Source organism: Lathamus discolor, chromosome 2 (assembly GCF_037157495.1).
Source record: "Lathamus discolor isolate bLatDis1 chromosome 2, bLatDis1.hap1, whole genome shotgun sequence".
In the NCBI taxonomy this organism is placed as follows: Eukaryota; Metazoa; Chordata; class Aves; order Psittaciformes; family Psittacidae; genus Lathamus; species Lathamus discolor.
This window is the reverse complement of record NC_088885.1, coordinates 55,547,573-55,571,190: the sequence shown is the minus strand read 5'-3', so window position 1 is coordinate 55,571,190 and position 23,618 is coordinate 55,547,573. Positions and strand designations below refer to the sequence as shown.

The 23,618-nt window shown below is 45.4% G+C and overlaps 1 long non-coding RNA gene across 2 annotated transcripts; it reads right to left on the bottom strand.

Moving 5' to 3' along the window:
* Positions 1–2,919: 2,919 nt before the first annotated feature.
* LOC136009207 (uncharacterized) lies at positions 2,920–21,241 on the bottom strand. Of its 2 annotated transcripts, none has more exons than XR_010610395.1 (3): positions 21,063–21,241; positions 6,657–6,757; positions 2,920–3,206 (listed from the first exon to the last, which is right to left on the bottom strand). It is a non-coding gene; the product is annotated as an uncharacterized LOC136009207 (long non-coding RNA). The 2 variants fall into 2 exon arrangements; XR_010610396.1 differs by lacking the exon at positions 21,063–21,241 and adding an exon at positions 8,240–8,291.
* Between the last annotated feature and the right edge of the window lie 2,377 nt (positions 21,242–23,618).

Below are 23,618 nucleotides of genomic sequence, written 5' to 3'. Positions count from 1 at the left end.
TCAGTACTTGACATCACAGAAGAGCTGTCACAGGACTTATTTGCTTGGTAAACCAAAGGGGAAAAAAAAGAGATGAAGGTGAATACTGAAGTGTAGTGGTTTATACTAGCCAGCCCTGACGATGGGATATCCCCACCAAAGCCCGACGTGTCGATGCTAAGGCTACCTCTGCAACCTGCTCTGTGCTGCTGCACCCCTCAGGGTCCTGAAGCTGCTGCATGAAGCCCTAAAATCTCCCTCAGTGCCTTCTCTTAGGGGCTTTCTCTAGCATGTAGACCTATTCCCAGAGGATTATTTCCCATATCCTCATCCCTATAAGCAGTGCTCCTTACCCATTAGCTCCATGGCGCAGGAGCTGCTACCACCCTAAGCAGCCCACAGTCCTCTCACAGGAGGGATGGTCTCCCTAAAACCATGGCCACCCGCAGCCCCTCTGCATGTGCCGGCACTCTGCCTGCTGCATATCCCCACCGCAGCCATCTGACAGCGTGGCACCGTGCCCGCTCACAAGCACCATGCCAGCATCCCTTGGTCCCCTCTGCCAGCCTGCTCACAGGGGCTCACAGCAGGGGTCCCCTCATGGGGTCACCAGCCCCTCCAGGGAGTCTGCACCCCCAGGTAAGACGCATGCAGGCAGCCAACAGAGGCTTTCCGAGGTCTCTCCTTCCCTTTCAACACCTCTCTTCGCACGAGGGATGCTCGGAGGAGGAAACATATGTGTGTTTTTCCTAGAGAAGCAGCGCACCACGTGGCACCTCTTTTGGACATCTCCGTCACTTGAGACCTTTCCCATCCTTTTTATTCCTGTACACGGTGGAGAGCTAAGCCATTCTGCAAGCGTAGGTTATTTTTAGAAGGCTGCACAGCAGAGACACCCTTTCACTAGCCAAAGAAAGAAGACACCAAATGGTCCTGACCTTTCTTTCCAAGCCCCCATGTCGAGCCTGTGCATTGAGCAGAGTGGAGGGTGGAAGGAGGGAAGGAAGGAATTTGTGTGTATTTGCTTGGCTGACTGCCTTTGCCTGGGGCTTGAGTTTATGTAAAGAAGATGAGGACACCACAAGGGGATGAAGGTTTGTTGGTCACCACAGGGTTCGGAAGCTCAACTGACAAGGTCATGGGCTTAAAAACACTTTCAGACACCTCCCCAACAGGTCTTTAGGAATTGCTTCTCCTCATTTACCCACAGGCCAACCTGAACATGCTCAGTGACTACCTAGAGACTCTGTCCTTACGTCACTCCAGTGCTGTGGCAGGAGCAGCAAGGCCGTTCTGCATGCGTCTTAGCCATCATTTAAAAAACCAGACTAATGCAGAATATCAAGAGGTCAATCTCTGCTTGCGGAGTTCTGAGAGGCAGATAAAAGGAGGCCCTGTGCAGAGCCTGACTTGTCCTTCTCTTTATTTAAATAAAGTCTCATCCTGGCGAGGTGCAGTGTTTATTTCCTCACTATTTCATGTCACTGCTCCCGTAACTGTACACTGCTGTGACCAGCTCCAGCTGGAGAACATCTTGGCTGCTGTTTGCAGGGTGGTGCTTAGCAAGCAGCCCAGCTCCATCACACCAGCCCACCTCCCTTCCCTTCCAGACCCTTGACGGGTGATTGCACAAGGCTGGGCACTGCAGCCAGGGTGGTAGATCCAGACTTGAACTATGAAGGTCTGGTCCCTGCTTTTCTGATGCACTTTGGGAACAAATCACTGCCATCCCCTGTCCCTCAGATTCACAGCTGTAAAATGGGACTGTTTCTGTTAAAATGATGTTCCCTGGGCATGGAGCAGGGTCCTGCAGTATCTGCTGCTACACAGACATAAGAAAGGGAAACTCTGGCTCCAACAAACTTGCAATTTTAGGACAGGCAAGAGCACACCAATGCTCATGGACAGAGTAGCAAGATACCTGCTGTGCCTTTTCCCCCACCTTCATAACGTCCTCGCCCATCAGCACACAGCAGTGAACACAAGGAATCACAGGCACAGCAAAGGACTCGAGCGCGCACCACAACTCAGATAGATAATTAATATCAACAGCCTCTCTCTATCAGCCCCAGACCTTGCTTGGATGTGAAAGCCACGCCAAAGAAGCCTTTAGCATGGCCGGAGCTGCTGCAGACAATGGGGAGGCCAGATCCCCAGGAGGGCAGCAGGAGGAGAGGAGGAGTCGCTGCTCCTCGACTTGTCAGCCCTCCCAAGCATAAGGGCGCCTTTGTTTGCTCCTTCTTCAGCCTTCGGTTACCCAGGGGGGAGAGGCAGGAGATGGCAGAAACCTGGGATTTTCAAACATTTTCTGAGTCAGAGGCAGTGGGAGAGGAGGAGGAAAGATTTCCTGCACCCAGCCAGGATGAAATAAACAGGCTGGAGTGTGTGCAGGACTTGCCTTGGCTCAGAGCAGAAATCTCACCTGATAAACACGGGGTAAACTTGCCTGTGCAAACTTGAGGTTCCCCTTGGTGATCTCCCCCTGAATCCATCACAGGCAGGACCTTGCCTGGAGGCAGCATCAGCCAAAGCCTCATGTTAGCGAGTGTCACAACAGGAGCTGGAACTGTTCCTGCTCACAGGCAGGGATGTGCAAACCAAGTGGCTTCCCACTGGCCCTGGAACAGTCTGCCTCCAAGCCACTCTGAGCTGGGGGTCCCCTCATCCTGCCGTCCCTTCTCCAGGTCCTGCTTGCACCAGGGCTGGAGCAGATGGAAGTTTTCTGGCCTTAGGATATGCTCTGAAGTGGAGCCTCCCCATTTCAGAGGTTTGTCAATTTGGGGATTTTTGTTTTCCCCAGTTATTTGGGAAAGAAGTTTTACCAATTACCTCCTCTGCCCCCTCCTTTTTCTCCTGTGAAACTGTTGCATGGGACTGGAATTTCCTGAATGTTGAGATTTCATCTGAACATCAGGAGGAAGAAGGCAAAAGTGCCATTAATTGTCTCCAATTTCTTTTCTTTATCAGGTATAAAAGAGCAACCAGAAGCTAAACAGACATGTCAGGAAGTATGTTCAAAGGGGCTGCTATCATTTAATGGATGAAATGATACGGAGTTTCAGCATGAGGTTGAATTGAGGATGACGCTGGCAGAGAGCTCCAGGACCCTTTTTCCAGGTCAGAAGGAAAAGCTGAGGATAACTGTGCTGACTTTTGATTCGGTCAAATGTTGCAGTGGCTGTTCCTCACTTGTAGTCAGCTAAAAGGCAGGAAAAGCAGCTCCAAACCTGAAGAAAAAGATCGCGTGCCTGAAATCTTGCCTGATTTTTCCCAACTGTTATCATCTAGTCTAATAAAAGACAATAACTCCTCCTCCCAACCTTGCCTTGCTCAGAGCCTGAAAACACCAGAGCTTCAACAATGCTACTATAACAAAGGGAATGAGTCATTCATCAGAGCAAGCGTTTCTGCTCGAGACCTTCAGAAAAGAAATCTGCATATTCATTTATTCTTGTATTTAGCTGAAAAGATCTCTTACCTGCACCGAATGATATTAAAAAACCAAAACCAAACCACAACTGTGGCTTCTTGAAATTCAAAATCTGGGTGCAAATGACGGAAAGATCTATCTGCACGAATAACACAGTTTTGCAGCCATAAGCAGAACAGTGGGAACAAAGGACTTGCTGAAGGATTATAGCCAGAGCAAGCTTTGGGGAAACCACTTCAACAGATAGATGGACGTAAGGATACCCTAACATCAGGAAATGGCACCCAAAAACTGACAGAGCCCAGTTTTCCTGAGCACACTGGGCAATGAGGAAGCTGCTACAACTTCATACCACAGAAACTGATCGTCTGCAGACAAAGGAAGAAAGCCACATAGCTTGAGGCATTTTCTCAAGTGACAGAGATGTGGTGACCACAAGGTGGGCATGTTGTCAGCTGCAGAAGTTTAACACCACTCCAAAACCCCCTTTAAAAATGGCCTCTAGTCTACAAGGCAAGCAGATGTTCTGGCTTAAAGGCATTTCCTCGGATCTTCATAAAGCTTTTCTTTTTAAAGTGGGATCCATGCTATTTAGTATCACTAAACACTTGGGTATGTTCCCAGGGTCAGCATAGCCTGGAACTGCAGCTCTGCAGAAAGCCACTTCTCCGAGCGGATGCTGCTGCTGTCTGAACAAGGTGTCTTCACCCCAGCACCTGAACAAGCAGTGGTTTTGGGTAGCTTCAGTGAATCTTAATTGCCCCCGTCCAAAAGTAGTGACCTCAGCTCTGCTAACCATAAAACACTGCTCACTTCTTGGGCTTAATGGTGTGTGGCCTGCCAAGGAATCTTTTTTTCTTCCTTTCAGAGACAATCTGTGGGAATTTATTGGCTTTTTAAAGCTGTCTGATCTTTCAGTGAAGGAAACTAATGGAATATCAATGACACCAGGTATTTGTCACAAGTATCATTTGTGCAGGAAATATAGGTCCAGCTCAGGAAAGCTCTCCCGCACATGGTTAACCGATTCCACGTGCAGGTCCAGGCGACAGCTTGAATCAAACCCATGCTTCTCTGCATCTGCAGGCTTATCAGTCTCTACCAAACACAGAAAAGCAAAAAGCATTCCTAATTCAGTTAACTAATTCAATTTAAAACCCCGATGAGGACAAGGCAGCTTGAATTTTCATGGGAGGTTGAATTTAGGACAACACCTTTGCAGCTGGAAAGAAGACTCTGGCTGATTTAAAGCACCTTCTCAAAATAGCAAGTAAAAAAAAATTTTTTAAAAAGATGAAAATATTTATTTTTCTATTTTTTTATTGCCATCTCCTTTTTTTTTTTTCAGCTCTAACTTTTCACTGAACTACAGCCCATTTGGTGAAAGGCCTGCTCTTTCTTAATCCCTTTTTCTGACCAGTTAAGAGTTATCTGAAAGAAAATGCTACCTAAGAAGTGCCGTGATAGATGTGAGGTTTGAACAAAATACAGCTTTATAGACACACTACATGCTTATGGGGTCATCTACCCCATGTGAAGGGCTTGAGCCTACTTTTCTGAAGTCTCACGCCACAGGGCACCATCAGAGCTGTGATCAAGTCCCCAGTGCTGCGATGTGCAAACATCCCACACTCAGGCTCTGGGTTTTGGGACACAGATCTGCTTTCAGGTTTTCCCACAAGCATTAAATCCAGCCTGGGGTTTCAGGAGCCTGCTAAGGACCATGCCCAGCAGTGAGCCTTCCTGCAACATGGTGGAAAAAACTGCTCCCAAAAACATGAAATGTGCCAGAAAGAAATAAACAACATGGCTCATTCCTCGGATTTTTTGGAACAGTGTTTGGATAACAGGGGATGGAGGCAAAAAAAGGCCACTTTTGTACTCAAAGACTGCAGAAATGTTCAAGTACCTGAAGCTTCATGTTAAATTAGTGCAAAACATGGTGATCTGCTGCAGGGTTTTGAATTCAGCTACTGCAAACCTCAGGGGAGACGAGAAAGGGAAAGTGCAGGTTCTCATTTGGACCTATGCCTGAAAACAGTGAATAAATTAAGTCCAGGATCCTCTAACCCCAGGAGTGTGTCAGGAGAAGCCTTCGTATGAAGGCAGCAGGAACTTCCTGCAGAGCTCTGACAGCACCATTAGCAGCAGGTCTTGATCAGGCAGGGAACAAGAAGAGGAGCAGAAGTAGCCAGGAGGGGATTATTTGTTGGCTCACATGAGGCTGAGCTGCAAAAGCCTCTGGCACTTATATTCCCTTAGACCTCACTTAAACCATGACACACTGTCCCCTGAACTGAGCCCCCAGTTTGGTGCATTGATGCCACTGCTTGCATTCATCCACCAGCCCACTGGGGAACTGCCCCTGTCTTGCTCAGTGAGCTCCTAGCACTTGCCTGCCTTCCTAGGGAAAAAGGGCTGTGATGGGAGCAGGGCTGGCCCAACATCCCTTTAATTCCTCCGTTCCTTCAAAGGTACAAAGAAACAAGCCAAAGACCCAAATTATGGTGGAAAGAGGGTTCCAAATGTAAGTTTTTTTCTTGGGTCAGATACTGTGACTGTGTGGTCTGGGGGTTTTATGTATTGATCCTTAAATCAGAGCATGGCAGTGCTGCAGGTTCACATCTGAGCTGTCTCTGGGTTTATCTACAGTAACTGCTGGCAGTTCCTGAAACAGAGAGCAAGACAGAGAGGGAAGGCGAGAGCAAGCAGGAGGGAGATCTGCTACAGATACTTGCACACTAGAACATCACATGAGCATGTTTAGTATTTTTCCAGTATTATCAGGGGAAAATATCATCCAAGAGGCATAATTATATCTTAGGTTCCCTTTTTCTTATAGGGCTTTTTAAGCAGTTGGTTTGTTTCATTCTTCTCCTTTTTCTATTTTTGAATTACAGGGTTTGCAGGAAAAGGAGGAGGATGACAGTTAACACAAGAGAAAAGCCATGGTGCTCGAAAGGAGAGAGAAGGAAAGAGATGCTGCCATTCCCCACCATTTTGGCAGAAACCAGCATGGTTTCAGCCGTGCTGCTCAGGTTTGTCTTGCACCAAGTGTCTTCACTGCTCTCCAGACCCTCCAGTCCAACCTAAAGGTCCAAGATTCAGTTACAGACACCAGGTTCAGGCAACTGAGTTTCTCCTGTAGATGGAGGCTTAGGCAGCTGGCTCACATTAAGACATTGACACAAAAGCAGCTAAATATAGGCCTTATTCTGCAAGCTGACTCCCACCCATGTTAACTTACAAAGGGATTCTTGCCTGATGATCTGTCAAAGGACAAGACCTTGGAAAGTGAGAAACTCTGTGGGTTCCCATTATCCCAGCACATCTGGAGCTCCAGTTTCCCTGCGAACATCCACAAGAAGTTGGTTAAAGCAGCTCTGACAAGTCGGGTATTTTGCAAACCTCCATCCTCACCCACGATCACCACTGGCCCAGGGGACTGCTCTGCCTTTTCCCTATCACCGCTGTAATCATTTTGTGCTGCTTCACTGGCTCAGTGCCGCAGCTGGAAGGCAGCAACCTTTCCAGCTGATGCCAGGGGAGCTGGGAACACAGCACGTTTCCACGAATTAAAGTGCCCAAAGGCACCTAATATTGCACACTCTCTCCTTCTAGGCTGTCACCACAGTAACAGGGGGCTGCCCAAAAATAATCAACAATACAATTAGGAGCCGCTCACTTGTCATCTTGTAATTAGCAACTACTCAACATTTTGGCTGAAAAATTATACCAGCAGGCATTGGTAGTGGGTGTTGCAGAGGACAGTTTTACGTGATACACCTTGTTCTTTGTCACCTGTGGGAATCTGTAGTGCATGGAGGACAGATTCCTTCTCATTGCCACGACGCTTTCTGTCCCAAAGCATGAGATCCAATTACAGCAGAGAACCATGAAAGCTATTATAGGTCATAAAGTCACTGAGGTATGAAAAACTCTTATTTACTGTTTGAGATCCCAGCTCTAGTCATTGCCTCCTGTGGCACAGACACCCTACAACAAGGAATTTCTCACTATTTATTCTCAAGGCATGGAGGGAGTAATGTTTTCAGTGATGTTTTTATTCCTTGTTCCACTGACGAGCTCTGAGAGCGTTAACCTCTTCAGTGTGGATGTGCACTCATCTACCAATATCAGAGGGACGTCACTGAAATTAGCTCTGTTCTTCAGGATTTGTCAAATTGCAATTTTACTAAATGCTTCACTGCTTGCAAAGTGACAGTCCTGACAAAGCTAATGCCATGACCCCATTGGCTTCAAAGCAGCATGAGCAGACCCCTTAGTCCCTTTGTCTCCTCAGAATTTGCATCTGCTGAGATACATGACACAATCATTTTTGGTGCTGTTTTTTTAAAAGAATACTTTGTGTTTTCTGAGAATTTCAGAGCTGTGTCTGGATCATGTTTTCAAAATTTCTTCCATATTTACAAGGTTCAGAAGCCCTTTTTGATGTCTGCACTGATTTACTTCACTAAGCATCAGAAGCAGCACTCAGTTTGGGGGTGGGGAACACATGGACCAGGTATTTCAGGTCTCACAATAAAGCCAGGTGAGACAGCAGTGCAAATAAGCTGCAGGGCTACAGTGAGGACAGAGAGAAAGGACTTCTCATGTCACTCTCTAGAGGGGAAAGAGCCCAGTGAGTGCAGTGGTTTGAGGCCTAGACCTAGCTGGCCTGAGGGCTGAAAGGGTAAGATGCCAGCCAGTCCAGTAAGGATTTAGTAGTATCAGATGTTCTGGTCCTTCCTGTACAGACACCTTGTGCCATCACAGAAGATGGTGCTCAGAGCCTGGAGGAGCTAAGAGAAAATATCCAACTGATCTTACCTCATAAAGCATTTATCCCAGTTCATAAATCCATGTGTCACTGTTAGGCACTGTGAACTGCTAGAAAATACCAGCCCACATGCCCAGCAAAGAGGTGCTGTTTTCCTGTATGATGACAGCCATTCTCAAAGTAGCACCACTGGGACATGACACCACGGAAGCACACCTGGCTGATGAGCCTTCTTGACGAATTAAACACCCACTGTCCTCCTGTTTTCCCCACAGAGGTCCCATTAGGATCTAAGCAACAGTCAGAGTTGAGAATGCAAAGACAGTTATGCACTGGAATTTAAACAAACCATTAATTACAAAGATATTCTGGCAGATGATGGCTCCAACAATGCTTATTACAAGAACCTTCATCAAGTTATCTGCTTTTTCATGTAAGCAGAGGTAACGATCTTAACTCAGACGAGAAAAATAATTAAAACCCATATAACGAGATGTTTTATTAATGACATTCACATCTCCATAGCTCTAAGAAAACTGGGCAAGCTGATCCTGCACCACAGCTCTCCATCTAGGGTTCATATTTACCATCACTTTAATAATGACTTGTTAAAAGTGCTATCTCATTCCCTTGGGTTGGCTTAAAGGAGGAAACAAAGGAAGTATTTGTTTATTAATGGAACCCACTGAGGAGCAGTTCTGTGGCACAAGGTGAGGTAAAAGAGGAAGACAAAAAAAGCACTGCAAAGTGGATCCCTGCTTAGCTCATAGGTCTGTTATTACAGAAGGGCCTCAGCAACACAAATTACTTGAAAAAATAGTTCTCCAGGAAAAATACTTCCTCCTCCTAAAAAACCCACCTTGGTTTCTCTTTACAAACCTAGATCTGTTCTCAGCTAAGCAGTGTCAAAGGTCTCCAGTGGGAGCAGGAGCAGACACATTAGGGAATTTGCAAGGTTCAGTGAACCTGAGTTCAGCGATGGGACTGCAGAGCACAGCCCTGGGACATGAAACTTGCTTTCATTGCCCTTCAGAGAAAGCATGAGGTTGATGTGTCTGAAAATTAAGGTTCTTTCCTGATCTCTGACCAAACCCTTCACAAGACAAGCTTTTCTAGACTGCTCCGCCAGCTCGCCTCGGAGCTGCCTCCAAGGACTGTATAGGGGAGCATCCTCTCCTCCTGTGCTCCTCTCTTCAAATCCTCAGGCTGGCACTGACAGTGAAGCCACCAAGAAGATGACTCACCAAGGTGCGAGCACCTTCACTGAACTCTAATTTACTTAATTACCACAGATTAAAGCATGTCTAACTAAGGATAGGTGTTAGATCTGATGGGGACGCAGTTCTTACCCTGTTCACACACTATGTGGCTGGGCAAGTCCAATGTCCCTCACATAGTTTCAGGCTTTCAAACTGAAATATTTTCTTCCTCTGCCAACAGAAGTTCAAAGCATACATTTCACCTAAAAGATGAGGGTATAGAAAAACACAGTTTTCAGACCCAAAAAAATATTTTAGAGGAAACTTTCTCTCTGTCCCAGGTATTTACATGAATGTGCTGTGTCCCAGCAGAGGTTCAATAGCTGTGCTTACGAGTCTGTTGAAGAAGCAATAAAATATTGTTATGAGGAATACAGAAGGAAGCTCACTTGCCATGAGCTTACTGCCCAGCACAACCATAGCTCTGCATGGAGACCAGGAGGGACCTGGACCCTTCTCTGTAAGGACTGCTTTGCTCCACTCACCTGATCTCTGTTAAATGCACAGCCTCAAGCAGTGTGGACCTAAAATCAGTCCCACATATTGCTGTGTAGCCTTGCCTGAGTCACTTAACCTCCCTCAGATGCACATCATATGGCTAGGAAGGCAGGGATACTCCCTTTCTGCCATTGTTTGGCTGATGGGATTGTAAGGTGTCTAGCAGCATTCATCTACTACTAGGAATGGACACATTTCTGACATTCAAATAAATAATAATAGCTTCTCTAAGGCACTTATCATGAGCAGATCTTGAAGTGCTTTCTAAAAGGTGTAAAGTTCCATTATTTTTGATTGGTAAATGGGGCCTTAACCCTGCCAGAAGTGTTTAGAGACTATTACAGTGCCTTTCATCCATACAGTAAGCAACTGAATTGCCTCATAGGATCATCCAGGGCTGAGGGCCACAAGTGGCTCATGACTCATTCATCAGAGCACTTTCACAGGCATGTCTCCCTGACCTCCAGGAGAGCCATGCGCCTGCTTAGTTTACAAACAAGCTTCAGAAGGCATCTGCTGGGCTGGCACGCTGGAGGAGCTCAAGTTTCGCTTCCTAAAATGATGAAGCGCTTGTTTAAATGCTCATTTGGTTGGATGGTGCTGTGAAGTTGTTTAACCCCACCAAGGTTTCACTATCAGAAAAGACAAAATAGCTTATGGTACAATTTGGTTTGTTGGGTTGTGGGGTGGTGGGTTTTTTGCATTTTTTTGGTAATTCCAACAGCAGAAGCGCTTGCTGAACACTGAGATGAGACGAATCAGGGCATTTACAGGGCTGCGCAGCACAGTGAGCATCACAGGTTGAGTTGGTAGGATGCAGAACAACCCACAGTGTTAGCTTTCTACTTAGAGGAAATGAGAATGCTACAAGGTCAGGCTGGGAAAGCAGGGTGCTGCGAGCACCATCTGTGTTGCAAATGCAGCAATGCTGAGGGAGCAAGAAGCAGTCTATCAGCCAGGAAGAATATGGGGCCAAGGCCAAAAGTGGGGATATCTGCCCAAGAAGCAAGAAATCTCTCCCTCAGCAGACCCTGTGGGCTCAGAGCCTCTAACAGCTGGCAACTGGGATAATGCAGACATGCAGTGCCTGTAGTGCCCTGAGCCATAGTCAGGGAACCATGCAGAGGTGACCACCATGGTACATTCATACCTCCTCAAGGCCCACCAGCCCACACATGCTACAGTGAGACCCCAGCTCTGCGGGTGCTTCATTGGGATGCCAAGCCACACCAAAACTGCATCTTTTCAAATCAGAGAGAGAAAGAGCAGGGAGAGCACGTCTGCATGTGACCTGGGTGACACAAGCCTGCAGGCACAAATTACATACTTTACAAGTGACATTTGCTGTCATGGGGGGAGATTTGAGTGAGGCTGTTTAAAATTCAACTAAACTCTGCCTGGAAAGAGGATGGCGTGTGGTGTTCTTTTCTTTTTCAGTCCCCAGGGTAACACTGTGATGTTTCTAGCAAGGAAATCCCTCTTCTGCTCCCAGATTTGGGGTTCGCCCTAGGGATGGGATTCACGTGTTGCACATGAATCTCTGGCTGCTTTGCAAGCTCCACGCCAGAATCGCTGTCAGTAAGCACCATGGGAATTGATTTATGCCATCAGTGTTAGACAAGCTAAGGTTACAAAGCTCAGGAGTTATTCAGTAGATTTCCCCTACCAGCTCCACTGTGCAGGTGGAGAAACAGAGGCACAGTGATTCATGTGCCTTTCCAGTGCACACAATAGTAACAAGAGGTCATGATAGAGATCTGATCACCTGGTTCACATCATCTGAACGGTGTCCATATCCTACTTTACACTACCTGCAGTGAGAGTGACAAAAGAAATGATAGCCATGCTCAGAGGCTCCACCCGGGATCAGAGGCAGTGAGTAGTGGTGCCTTAGAACTCTGTTCTGTGTTGTCATTAAAATTTTTCTCTTGCTTGATGTGCAATACCCAGCATCAAGGGACTTCTCTCTCCCTTAGCCTCTAATCCTACTGGCTTCAGGTATCCTATATGCCTGTCCTCTTAGCATCAATCCCAAGGGACATGAGGCCAAGATCTTAACCAGTGAAGTTGATCATGGTGTCAGGACCCATTCTGAAGGAGATGAGACCATCTGCTAGCTGCACAATTATATTCAGCCTGCTCTCCTCTGAACTTTCCTCATTGCCTCTTCTAAGCAGTTGCAGTTTCAAAGGGGGAGACAGAGAAGACCCAACATCCTGTTCCAAAATCTAGGATAAAAGAAGGCATTCTGAAGAAAGTAGAATGCTTCAAGAAAGGCATCTCTTCTGGGCTATGCTGAAGCAGTAGTCAAATTTAGAGTTGCTTCCACCAGGAGAAATTGTAGGATCAAGATCTCCACAGTGAAATCATGTTCATTGAGAAAGTCCTTTTTTCCTCTAGAAATGGTGGAAAAGATCTGAAAGCTGTTTCTGAGTTCACAGCTTCAATCCATTTTCCAGGTAACTCAAGAAGTGAAAGTCAAATATATTATCACTCTCCTATTTTCTCAGCAAATGCTAACAGTGTTAATGTGACTACATTCACTGAACATTCTCTCTATAGTTTTCTGGTCTTTCTGACTCTCTTTGGACATATACATAGTGATATACAATTAAACTCTCCCTTCCATAGGTGGTTTGCACATAGTTTTGCTTTGATTTGTCATAGATGACTGTATTGCAGTGATGTTATTAAGTCAGTTATCTCACAATACGGAATTACTTAATAATTTTCCCCATTTGACCTCATTGACAGAAACAATGTGTTCAACCATGTGTTATGTCAGCTCTTAAGAATTTTAAGCAATCTTGCAAGTCCTTGAGCAGCTCCATCTCTTTATTTTGTCAACGGGATGATCAGAATATATGACTCACCACAGTGTTAAAGGATCCTTCAGTCTACTGAAGAGAATCAGGACATAAACTGAAGCCAGAAGTTCAAATCAGGCAAATTCAGATGAGACAATTACCAGTCACAGGAAAAATCTATCAAAGATATTGTGGGACTGCCTATGTCCTGAAGACAGAATTCTTCTGATTAAATGCCAGACTTAATATATCTACAGGGAAAAGCCAATGCTGACTCCTATCTTGCTATGCACCTTTTAGTCCCTGTAGATATCTAGTCTATGTGGTCAGGAGAACCAAAGAGTTATTCTTGTCTTCTTAGAGGACACGTCTAAAACTGGGTAGATGAATCATGCCCTTGGAGTGCACATTTCCTACTACCTATGGTAAAGGCAGCCAGAAGCAGCCACGTTAAACATAACTAGCTATATTATGAATGTCTAGTTAGGAGAGAAAAACTCCAGTTTTAGTGCTCAGCTCCAAACAGACGTGTCTAGCACTCTTTGGATATGTTTGGTATCTGCACGCATATCTGCTGGCAGATATGGTAAAAGACCTATGCAGACTTGCACTTCTCTGGAATTTCATGCCGTCCAGACCTGGGTCTCCTTTAAGTCTTTTGTCTTAATTAAGTCCTAATGTTCGCCACTGCAGATGTCAGGTATCCTGGGTATCAGCTGTTTGGGAAATCTGGAGCATCTTGCATAGCAGTCAACAGAGTTGTTCATCTGACCAATGAATCACTCTCTGGGGTTCACTGATGAATGAACAAGATCTCCACTGACAGCAACTCAGACACTCCATGTGGGCACCATTCTGCAGACACTTGCATCTAGCTGTCATCCTCTGTGAGCTGAATCCTACCCTTTGTATCATGCAGGGAGCTCCACTCTATTGACAACACTTAGATATCTCACACCTCTTGAGAGTCTTGGGGGTATCTTGCCCAACTTCTAGCAGCTGCTCCAAGAGGCGGGGAGCCTGCAGGCCTGCATCATTTCCTACCAGACCTGTGTGGATGCCCCGGATTCCCACAGCATTTCAAAACAAAACCCCACACACCTCCATTTAGGCAACTGAACAGTGCCACGCATGTTTTCCAGGAACAGACACATTACTCACGAATGCATTTCTGGATACAACACGGAAATACGTGGGTGAATATTTATGGCATGTGTACACAAGTGTTCAGATTCAAAGATCAAATGGTGTTTCTGGCCATAAAGTTTCTGAATGCTCCTTACCTATCTTACAGGATGTTTGTTTTGTTCAGTTCATTGGTGTATGGGAGACACTTTTACCGTGCTTTATCACAGCATCTCAAAGTGTAAATGATTTATATGAATACCGATGTTTATTCTACCAATGGGAACACTCAGTGAAGTTAAATAATAGTCAAACAAAATGCACTAGGACAGAAAACCACAAGCTGCATTTCATACATGTCCATAAACAAGCTCATCTTATCAGAAAAAACAGGTCCAAATGTGTAAGGGACCAAAGCAAGCTCTTGATTACACAGCTTCGAGTCCATAGCCAATGTGACTATTAGAGTATTTTCAGATAAGCAAGTTATAATCCCTGTTGGCATGTGTGAAATAAGGAATTGGTGGCACTCATTAAGAAAGAAATGGAAAAACATGAAAAACAATGTAGCTTTATTAGTGCTGCCAGTGTTGAATCATTGGCATTCAGGGTTGTGGCCAGGCTGGGGTGAGAAGGCATCTAATTTGGGTGCCCAACACCGGCAAATCCCACTAGGGAAAAATGTTAACCCTCTTTCCTGGAAGCAAGGGGGAAGGAGGGTTAGAACTCAACTGCTGCAAGGAATTCCCTTTCTCCACACTCCCTGGGAAAGCCATCCCCCTTTCAAGCTCCCCACCCCATGCTGGCCAGGTCATAGCACTCTGCTCTCAACTCCACAGGCTGTCTTCAGCCTTATCCATAAAGGCTGATCTCCTAAGATATTTAACCCCTCCTTTCCCAGGAGGGAGGAAAAATCCTGGCTGTTTGGAATCTGATGACAATATTCTCAGAGACTCGGGGAAAGCAGAAGAGGGCTTCAGCATTTTCCCCGTCTTCTTGTGTCCAAGCCCTTCAGGTGCAGACTGGGATCAAACTCTGGCTCTCCTTGCCAGCAGCAAAAATAGGAGTTTCCAGCAGAATGTATTTGCCCTAATTGTTCCTGGCAGGCATTTCACCGTCCATCTCTCCATAGGCAAACCGGCTACCAGTCCCTCCGCTAAAACCACAGCAAATGAGGTCTGGAGAACGAAACTGGAGATGACAGGGAAAGCCTTAAATGAAAAGGAAGAAAATAAAAACCAAAACCTGTGGCAAGTGCATAATCAAGTGAACCGAAATGCCTGTCCGCACTACCAACAGCAGGGTGACAAATCTGAGAGGCAGAGCAAGGGCCCAGCAAACCGTCTGAAATTCAGCACCCTACGATGAGTTGCTGGGGCCAGGACTCGACTTTGGGGTGGCTGGATGTGGAAAGGACAACCTACTGCCACCTGCAACTCCTGCTTTCTTCCAGGAGATGCCGGTCTCCCGACTGATCCAGCACTAGAGGGTAACAGTGAGTCAGGCTGCTGGCGCTACATGACTGACACAAGTCTTGATGATTGAGACAGAAGGGCTGGAAGTGATGAGAGGTAAGAGAAAATGAAGGGGCAGGTTGCACCCCCTTGCTGCCCTTCTCTGGGGCATTTGTGGGCATGGGCTTCACCAAGATGAGAGAAGCAGGTGCACTGGCAGGGTAGCCCTGTGTGCTACACAGGGAGAAGAAATGAGGCGGCATGAAAATTGGGTCACTGAGCTTCGTGGAAATGCAGGGCCATGGGGTGGGAGCCCAGGGAAGGGGATGAGGAGCCTGGTGGAAGGCGCTTTGTGCCCCACACAGGATAATTTTGGGTCAAGAGCCTACTTACTGCTCTGCTTCTGCACACAGAGCAGGAGGTGTTTTCACATGTTATTCTCAAAGCCTGGGTTGCTTGTATTTAGCAGCTAAATTACACCCTTTTGAACACCTAATGCAACAGAAGCCCAGTGTAAGGTGCAAACCCACAGCTTGCTGCTTCAGTTCAGAACCTCATCTTCTGGACGTGTAAAGCTCTGCCAGCCACCTGAGCTGCCCACAATGGCAGGAGCCAGACCTGCTGCCCATGTCAGTTGGCATCGAGCCTAAGACCTCATGCATATACAGAGCATGCAGCAGATCAGCTCTTCTTGAACAGTGCTTGCATTCCCTGAGGGGCTGTGCCCGCTCATGCATCACTTGGTAAAGTTGTAGTGAATTATTTTTATCTTTAAAGCTCCAATATTTTTTGGAATCTTTAATCAAAATTGTAAAGCCTAAGAGTAGGTTCTCCAGCAATTGATGTTAGGTATCTAGTGGTTAGAAAGAACCAGCAGTCAGGACTCCTGGGTCCCATTTTCAAATCTCCCACTGACTCTTTGAGTGACCTTGAAGAAATCAATTAATTTCTATGTCATTTTCCAGACAGGTAAAAATGAGGAGATAATTCTTCCCCAGCTCGCTGGGGGATTGTGAGACTTAATTGTTTGCAGGGCACTTTGCTATCCTCACATGAGTGTAAAGGACTTTTACTATACTGCAGCTGGAGGACGGCTGAAGCTTAGCACGGAAAGCCATGAGTCCTTCAGGTCTGGATCTGCAGTGCTCAAAGGGCACATGTGTCTGCTGCAAGGAGAAGAACCACTCAACCCCTGTACATAAGGATAGCAACTTTCCAGCAGGGAAAAACAGCAGTGCTCTGCACCAGGAGGTCCGGCTCTCTCCATCAGCTGCCCTAAGGCTTTCATCAGCTCTGGAGGCTGCTGTCTCATTGCAGTCGTGTTATGGGGTCAGAGGAGGAACCAGCTGCTTCCACCCAGAGCCATTCACACACATCCATCGTGCATTCCCCTGGCTCCCAGCTTTGGCACATTTGCCAATCCTCACCAGTAGTGTGCTGATACCTCACCAATAGGGATACATCAGCAGCTGGCAGCCCTTCAGCATCCAGCCACAGCTATCAAGTCCCATCTGGGCTATCAGCTGCTTTGTGAAGATTACCAAAAAATCCTTTAGGGCCTTCACTCTGCTGGAAAATTGAATATTTTCACATACAGAAAGAGGTGATCCTTTCGTTCTATTGCAGCTCTCTCTGTTCCACTGTTGAGGTCAGTGGAGCTGCGTCAGGCCAAGCCAGCCTGCCCTGGGGTATAAATGACTCCTGAAAGAAATGATTTCTGAGTTTATATATGTGTATATACGTGTAAGTTTATTTTTGCCTTGAAGGAAAGCTTGTCACTGCCCTGTCTGCAGAGCTGATCACTGCACAGGTTTCCCCGGGCAGAAGAGAGGAAGAGGAGCTGCCACCAGGGAACCCCATCCAAATTAACCTACTTACCAGGTGACTCTCCTGTCTGCACTGGAGAACGGCTGCTTGTTTGCTTTAGGCCATCTCTGTGTGAGAAGTAACTAGAGATGAGTAAAATTCATAGAATTTCTGCTCCCAGGGGAAATTTCAGCCTTTGGTTGGTTCGCATCCCAAATCAGGCCAGTTCAGCAAAATGAAATTCTGGTTGAACTCACTTGAAACAGTTGGACTATCCCTGGCAAAAAATTGGAATCTTGGGAAAGAAGGGGGGGGGGGCGGAATGGGGGGAAATGTTCTTTTACTTACAGGAAACTTCCCTTTTAGAGAAATTGTATTTTTCACTTGTTCCAACCCCAAACTCCTCCAGAACAAATGCCAGGAATTCTCTCATCTATTTATACTCAGTTTGCTGTCTGGGTCTTATTGTACCTGGCATTTGCTGTGCTATATGACCGTGTTGCAAATAATACCAAGAACATTTACGTCGTGGAAGTATTGTGGAGGGAAGGTTTCCAAGAGCCCTTTGTTAACCTGTTGTCTCCAACCTGCAGGGACTGTTCCACCCTTCCAGCAAGGCCCCAGAGCCCTGTGGCTTTTTGAACACTGCATCTACAACAGCATGTGTATATTTTGGGGGGGCTAAATGCTCTTGCCAGTGGAAAAAAAAAAAAAAAAAAAGAAAGGCAGCAACACTGTGAATTTCTGTCAGTTTTTCCAAATGAATTCATTTAGAATTAAAAAACATACGTTGCTTGAGATAGATTGCACTATGAAATGTCTCTGTGTTCAGAGCTTTCCTTTCACTTTGTTTTCCTTGTTAATGTGAGAAATGCTTAGAAGTGGACTGAAATGTTCTCTGGGATTGAGTGAAACTTCCTTAGTAGAACAGGAACAATATAGATGTGTATAATTATCTTTCACCATTGCCAGCAAGCCATAACATCTCTTACTCACCTCATTGTAATTGAAAGCATCGTGGGACACTCCATTAAAACTGAAGCCGTTTGCGATTGGCTTGAATCCAAACAAATAACTCTTAACTGAAACTCTTGTTTTTACACAAGGAGCCATGAAAACATTACCATCATGAATATCTGTTGGAGCTTACTTTGGGGGACAACTGCCAAATGGTGATTCTGAATCTAATCTCATCAATCCTGCTGTAATCATAGGTAAAATCAGGTCCGTGGACTGCTGTGTTCTTGGTATTAAGCTAATGTCAACATGAGACAGACTAGATCTGGGGTGAGATTCGTCTGACTTCATGTAAATGTCTGTATTTGAGTTCCCTTTGCAGTCACAGAAATCTAGTTATGACAGTCGATGGTGCCTATGGAACAACTTGCCTCCTCCTGAAATAGGTGTCTAAAACAATTTGGCTAAACCACACCTTGAAAATACTTTCGTCTCTACGTTGACTGCAAAAACAGCCCCAGGTCACCTGCTCTGATGGAGATACTGAGGGTGTAAATGTGCAGGAAGGAATGCAGGCGCCTAAATACAGGCATCTCATGCCTTTTCAGATGCCCTGGTGTATCTCACCTGGCTTCCAGTTGCCAGTTCAGAAGGGCACAGGTCTCACACAGGTTCCATCACCTATCTGCCAGCCTCATGCAGATGTCCTGATAACATGGGTGATCTCAAGTGGCACTTAATGGCTGATTCGCTCTCCTGAAGTTGCAGGAGATGAAAATCAGTTCCAGAGTTCTCAGGATAGTCAGACTTGGAAATGCACAATGTGGAAGCTCTCGTGATGGGACCATATTTCCAAAGATGTATCACGTAACAGCAGCCTGCAGCATGACAGTCCTACACAGATTTTTGGGAGGTTACCCAGCCGAGTAATTCAGTCTCTTTACCTTATATAAGACACATGGCGAGAGGAGGAATTGCTGTGGAGACTGTATGATGCTTTCTTGAAAGGTCTCTGAAATAACTTCCAACCTTTTGCTGCCTCCTGTGTAATCACTTCCATGATTTTCCTGCTGACAAGTCACACCTCTTGCTTTGGAGGGGCAGTGCCAGGCCAAACTGCCCTCCCACTTTGCAAGGGCAGAGCTTGCTTGCATCACACTAGGAAGCAGGAGATTTACACCAGTGGGATTGCACAATCACCCCAGATAAGATGAAAGTAACATGTCAGCAGTGTCTATGTCTTTATCTCTGTAGGTAGGACGTATAGGAACACACAGATCTTTGTAGGGTCAATAGAAAAAAATATCTCCCCCTGCAGTTTGTCTGGACATGAGTGGTGTAGAGTGGATAGCACCATTTGACCCTGTGCTGTTTATCTGCTAACAGACCAGAGCTGGCACTGCTTTAAATTACGCATTTCCCTTTCACTGTCATTTATAATCAACAGAGATATTTTATGTTTATATAGCTTCTTTCATCCTAAGGATCTCACGGTGGGTTATAAGGCATGATCTAGATGTGCTCTCCTGTTCTGCAAGTAGACTGGCTCATGAGGACATCATGATGGGCTTCATCCAGGAAGAGCCTGTCTGGGCATTCTTCCCTGGTGGCTTTTTTGCTCAAGGATGTTCTGGTCAGTGGTGGTTTCACAAGTAGTAATGGAAAGAAACACAACCATTACATTCAGATTCCCCTGTTACAAAATACTTCCTAGAGGATGGCTTGTGAGAGAGATATGCCTCGGGGCAAGAAACTCATGAAAGCGTGATTTCTGCGAAGGGTAGGTGTAGGTGTTTTAGGGACCAAATTCAGATCACATCTTGGAAAGAGGACAAATCCATCTCCAGAGATGACTGAATGAAGTGAAAACAGACTAAACAATGGTTTGATTTTAAAACCCTGAGATCCAGTGAAAACTACATTGTAAGTCTGCGGGTCTCTAATAAAATCTGGAGACCTCAATTGTAGATGTCTATTTCTGAACTCATTTGCTAGACTCCACTAGAGTTCATGAAGAAAACCAGGGTCTTATAGGGCATAACCCAATATGGCACATCTTGTAAATGTCTGCTTTCGGATGAGGTAAATTCCTAAACTGAAAAGTGATCCAGGGTGACTACTCAGAAGTAATTGTCTACACTGCAGATGTCTAAAGTGAAGAGATACAAATCTTACCAGTCCGTGCCTTGTAGCAACACCCGTGAGCCCAAAACAGAGCAAGGAATCTAAACAGTAAACAAGAGTCCTTTGATCTTGACCATCACTTTTGTGTCCTATCAGAACAATGGAGGAGATCTAGCAAACAGCACTGGGCTCTTTGTTGCTTTGCATCCATATGACAAGCCAGAGAAACAGGCCTTGCCAGACAATCCCTCTAACAGTAGTCAGAAGGTTGCTTAGTTTAATTACCCAGGCCAGAAGGTGGTATAGAAATCAGCAAGTGCAGAACCACTGATTCACACATACCCAGAAATAACAATCTTGATATTTAGACCACTGAAGTAAAAAGAGTGGGCTGGAGATAGGATGAGAAATCGTAATATTTAAAACATGACCTATTTTAATGTTTCTTATAATGACAATTGTGAAATTACAGGATGAGATGCAAGTTTCCTATTTAGCAAATTAAAGAGAGGTTTCTGGGCTTTCCAGGAGCTTCAGACAGCTTCAAAACCAGCACAGATCAAAACTAAACATCATCCAGACTAATCACAGTCCTGGTCAGAAGAACAGATCTAAGAATACTTTCTCCAAGCAACTGATTCACAATTGATGGGAGTCTTTCCACTGACTTCTCTGGGTTTCGGACCTATGTGGAGCTATTTCCCATTAAACACAGATGATCTTAGCCTGGTGCCTACAGCTGCTAATAGAGGCAGCGTTTGCCTGTCTGCATTCCAGAGCTAATGCACATTCCAGCCCCTGCAGAGGACTTTGCCTCACCTCCGACGCACAAGGTCAACTCACCTTTGATCCTCTGCATTGGTGTAAGGCTATCCGAGGAGGGCTGCATAATGACTCAGCAGCTCGCTGCCTGCTATGTTTCTCTCTTTAACTAGATTTTTTGCTCCAGTGAGGCTGTTCTCAGAATGGCTGAAGCTCACATGCCCAATCTTGAACCTAGCGAGAGCACAGTTACTGAGCAGGTGTAAAGCTGGCTAATACCAGTAGAACGCGTCTCAGGCATGCGTCAGGCAGGCTGATGTGTCGAATGATTGTTGTTGTTGCCACGGGAATGACAACACAGGAGAACATCATCACATAACAGCAAGACAAACTGTCACATGTCAGCAGGGCATCAGCTTTCACCCACTTCACCTCAGCTCTACAAGGGGACCGTGATTTGGAGACACTGTGCACATTTGGGAGAAATTTTCATATCAACTCGATGAGGCCTGTTTGTCCTGCTAAGCCCCAGCAGTGAAAGATACCCCTGAGGTCATGCGACACATACCAGAGTCTTAAGATGGCCAAAAACCACAAGCCAAGTGACCAGTGGAAAGGCAAATTGAGGAGAGGGCCTAAGAAATAGCACATAGACCAGGTATGTCAACTACTTTTTTAGTTCCCCACTACCTCTTGTGGAAAGGAGTCTGGATATCTGTTTTCCTCTCAGGATTGTCTTATGATGTCAGCCTAAGCAACCGTGTCACTTCCACTCTCTCCTCAACTGAAAGTCTAAATCACACAGTTGCCTCAACACCAGCCAAGCCTGAGAGGTCTCCACATAACCTAGACCAGAAGAGATGGACATGAGTCAACATGCAACCTAACAACTCCATGTGGGCCACACTAGAGACCTTAGTAAAAAACTTACCTAGAGTCTTGCAACAATCACTACTGCTAGTAAAGTCCCACTGAACACTGGCCAACATACCACTATGTCACATAGCTCTCTTGAAACACCTTTACGAGGACATAGCTCTGAAGACACCACAAGTACCCCCATCTCACTCGCTGCATTAGTTCTCCCTCAATATGAACCATCATTAAGTACACTAATTAGTGCTGTTGGGAGCTCTTGAGAAAAGCATGGACAAACACTGAGCAAGTACTTAATGCCAAAAAGCCTAAAATATCTTGGCTTTACCTAGTTTGTAGTGTTTTGTAGTACCCAACTTTCAGCACAGGGCACAAAAATAGCTTCCAATGATATTATCACTTCGTTATAATGGGCTAAATTCAGCCCTGAGGGGCTATAGAAATTAATGGACTTTAGCCCAACATGTGGTTAATGAGAATGGTCTATTTCGAGCCCATAAGGTACCATACTTCTGCCACTACAGATTGTCTGGGAATAATTCACCTCTTAGGAGACACTGTATTCACTTCCAGCCCTGGCTATGTTTCCTCTAAATAGAGGCAGCAAAAATAGACATCAAAATGAAAAACATTTCTTTCAAACTCCAAATGCCTCTGGCTCTGATTTTGATCTCTCGTGCGGTAGAAGCTCAAGTGAGTGGAGAGGTTTATTTCTTATTTGTGCCAGTAAAAATGAAATGGGCCCACTATGTTTAACACTGCTTTAGAATGAGGAACATTTAAGACAGTAGCTATGCACTTAGAAAATGTTAACCCTGGTTAAACACGGCTAACCTTTACTTCTTCAGATCTCTTCCTATGGATAATGTCTCTGCATCTTCTGATTTCTGTAACCACCTAGTTTCTAACTTCCCTGCCCATATTGCTAAATCCACCTCCCTAGAAGCCCCATCTCTAGAACTTCAGAATCAAATTCATCCAGCATCAGATTTCTACTTCTGCACAACAATGTCCTCATCTCTAGAAAGCATGTAAGCTCATATTCACCTGTTTAGATGAATATGTGTTTACCTGTAAGAAGAAGTGCATAAGGATGCTTTCTTGGAAATCTTAGTCCTAGCCCCCGATTTGAACTTAGCCTTTATGTCTTTGCTGATGGTGGTCATTTTGAAACAGGGCACAGCCGTAGAGGCTCAAAATACACCCTCAACTCTTGCATCCAAATTCTCCATCATGCCCTCTATTTTCCACAAACATTGAAAACTTCCAAAAAAGCAGAATGCTCCAGGAAGTACTAAACTACAGTTCAAGTGGTGTCAGAGCTTTCAGTCTTGTCATTTTTCATGTGGATGATTTGCATAAAAGATCTCATATATTCCCTCTTCCTCTTAAAACTTTTCTCATCTTATTCTTAGCTGAAGAGGTAACTGAGGAAGGATCTGCCCTGAATATTTGAATGTAACCTAACAAGTTTTAGCTACGCATCTTCTGGTGGATTAAATTTTGCCAGGGAGAATTTTATGTTCCAGACACCAACTATCAAGTCTGTCTGTGCTCATACTATCGAAGTACTTCAGCCTCCAGAAAAGGGTGACCTCATCCAAGCTGCCTATGGGGAAAGCTCCCTCATCCATGTGAACTTCCAGACAGTGACTGCACACTAACAGCACTAAGTGGCCTGGGCCAGGGATCATTCTAACAACCAGGAAAAGTAGAATGCAAATTATAGGTGGTCAACACTTTATTTCACTATTGTAGATG